The sequence below is a fragment of the Limulus polyphemus genome, unplaced genomic scaffold (genome assembly GCF_000517525.1).
Source record: "Limulus polyphemus unplaced genomic scaffold, Limulus_polyphemus-2.1.2 Scaffold2546, whole genome shotgun sequence".
Taxonomy (NCBI): Eukaryota; Metazoa; Arthropoda; class Merostomata; order Xiphosura; family Limulidae; genus Limulus; species Limulus polyphemus.
Window position 1 is genome coordinate 100,875 of NW_013668156.1, and position 3,233 is coordinate 104,107.

At 31.6% G+C, this 3,233-nt stretch overlaps 1 non-coding gene across 1 annotated transcript; it reads left to right on the forward strand.

Annotated features, from left to right (window-relative positions):
• The first annotated feature begins 1,141 nt into the window (after positions 1 to 1,141).
• Trnav-aac lies at positions 1,142 to 1,214 on the forward strand. Its single transcript has one exon. It is a non-coding gene; the product is annotated as a tRNA-Val (tRNA).
• Positions 1,215 to 3,233: the final 2,019 nt, after the last annotated feature.

The following is a 3,233-nucleotide window of genomic DNA, read 5'->3' on the forward strand; positions in this document are numbered from 1 at the left end:
CATTACCCATTCAAGCCGTCTCCGACAAAACCTTGTCGAAACGTTGTACATTTGCTGTTATGTTAAACTTATATTAAAGTTTTTCTTCATTACCCATTCAAGCCGTCTCCGACAAAACCTTGTCGAAACGTTGTACATTTGCTGTTATGTTAAACTTATATTAAAGTTTTTCTTCATTACCCATTCAAGCCGTCTCCGGCCATTATTAGTCTCAAAGTGGGTTCCTCGTTATCGAATTTGAATTCATCACAGTTAGTGGTTGTTAGTACACTCACCTACGCACATGGTCAAGGTTGGTTCAGTTAGCTCCAGAACTGTGGAACGAGGTGGCTGTACATTTGTATATACAAAGTTATAAGTTGAATTAATATATGTTTAAAAATACGATTTATGGTAATTTTAAATATACATGCATACATACCTAATTATTTTTTACGTTTCAATAATATAGTAAAACAAAAATATAATTTTTAGATGCAAACTATCACACGGAACGTATATTTTGTATTGTAAGTATAATCAAAAACTGGACAGGTTACTTTCGCTAAATTCCGAAGCACATAAACGATAAAGTTAGAATTTCTGTATCTTATAGGTTGCTTACTTTAATCAGTAAATTAATTTTAATTGCTGCAAAAGATGCAGGCCTAATAACCTAGACTCTAGAGCAGTGCTTTTCAACTGGGTAAATGGTTCAGCCAGAATTTAACGATATCTGAATCAGGGTGAATGAATATTATCGATTAAACATCAAATTCAAGAGAAAAAAAAGAAGTCGTTATTATTTATTATAGTTGAACTTTGATAAATACATTTATTTTTTGTTATATTAATTGTAGTTGTAATTTGATGTATATTTAAGTCATAATAAATAATTCTAATTCAGTACTTTTTTCGAACTGGGGTGAGTGAGTTGTTGTGAAAAACTTATAGGGGTGAATGATATTGGAAAAGGTTGAGTACTACTCTAGAGCAACGAAGTACAATTAATTAAAAGTTTAAAAATTGCGGTCAAGGCCTAGGGATTGTAATAAAAAGTACAATAAAAACAAATAAATTTTACCAATAATAAAATCTTAATTATACATACAGAAAGATCTAACACATTCTAAATGTACAATATACAAATTTTAGATATAAGGTGCTTGTGGTGTAGTGGTTATCACATCCGCCTAACACGCGGAAGGTCCCAGGTTCGATCCCTGGCAGGCACATTCGTTTTTATTTTTTCTTTAACTTTCTTGCTTCATGCCTGTTGTTGGTTATAATTATGCGAACATCACATATACGTTACTTAATTTTTATTATTCCAGTATAAATCTAATTATGGTTTCAGAGAAGTCTGTCCTACAACTCTTCCCAAGCTTTTGCATTTGGACCTGACAAAAACAAAAAAACCTGTCAAGATAAATTAATTTTCTTTTAAAACGTACAGATTTCACAGCTTCAGTGCTGGTTAAGTATAGATCAGTCAGTTGGAGTGGCCACTAAGGTTACTGAGGGGATTTCTCCTGTTTCCTCTTTCATTACATGGGGTATACACACAACACAGTATGTTTTTTCAGTTATTACTGACATGTTAAGGACAAAAACAGAAACCCAAATTATATTCATAAGTGGCAAAACATTATACAAATGCATTTTGTTTTCAAATCCTATCAATCACTTGTTTTTTCTTTCACACACTGTTTATACATACTTTGAAGATCGACATTTATATTAAGTGAGATGTTTCAAGTTACGTTACTTATTGCTTAAAATAGAAAATAAAATGTTATTTAAGTAATTAAGCCAAGTTGACATGAATAGTTCTTTTCCTATGTACTTTCAGTTTTTATACTGGAACAGGCATCTATCAGAAAACAACTTTCATGAACTTCTCACCGGGCATCGCACAGGTACTCTCCTAGTAAGTATCGACTTCCAGAAAAAATTTATGATTTTCGATAAATTATCGCGAAAGAGACAGACAGTGAGAGAGAGAGAGAGAAAAACACCATTGCATGAATGGCAATATTCTTCATTTATTCAGCTGAATAGATGAGAGTTAAGAAAAGTTAGAAATGTACAGTTTAGTTACCCATTATAAAATAAAAAGGGGTCTGTTTTTACTTCTTGTGAACTAATATATTTTTTGTTATTTACCCATGAAAAAAGGAGTCAACATTTCGAAAGCACTCGAGTTATTTTTATATTTATTTTTTTATGTTAATATGTTGTTGCTATAGTTAACGAATAAAAAATATAATATTTTTATTAGTTTGGTTACTTAGTTCATTTTTAATTTCAGAATCCACCAGTTTAAACGCCAAAAGCTGGCGAAGCATTAGAAACCAATAGGCCTAATATTTGTGATAAAAAATCACGAAAGCCGCTAAAGTTTTTACTTCACATTTTCTTAATTTTTCCATTTTAGATTCAAAATCAGAGCGATTAAGTAAAGGTAAACTCACTTGTACAATTCCACGACTGATCGATCGAGTTACTGAAGCGAGTGAAGGCCCAATTTTATTTAAATTTGTTGTCATTAGGCTTACTTTCCTTAAGCACTTCAACTTATTGAATTCGTGATTTGCCTTGATATATACATTTATTATAGCTGTTTATGGCATTGGTAGATGCATTTTAAGGGGTAATTTTTTAAATAATAGATTTAAAAAAGGGGTTCTGTGTTGACAACAGTACTTTTTGTTACGTATTAGAATTTCAAATAGCCTGAAATTGAGTTAACTGATAAATTTAAGTTTAGTAGTTAAATTGTACTTTGGATTTAGCAGTTAAATTAAAGCCGATATATAGTCAGTTTATCATATTTGCCAACAAGATTGATACACAGTTTTCTTTTTTAACACAAATACGTTTTAATATACACACAACAATACAATTTACAATAACAGTTATTACAAACAACGATTTATAAACAAAAGTTTCGCAAACTTACAAGCAATCACCCACATTAAACAGCTGGGTAAAGTTAAACAACTAGGGTGAACCCACTTGATTCATTGATTCACCCACAATAAACAGCTGGGTAGAGTTAAACAACTAGGGTGATACCTACCACTTGATTCATTGATTCACCCACTTTATACTGCTGGGTAGAGTTAAACAACTAGAGTGATACCTAACACTTGATTCATTGATTCACCCACATTAAACAGCTGGGTAAAGTTAAACAACTAGGGTGAACCCACTTGATTCATTGATTCACCCACAATAAACAGCTGGGTAGA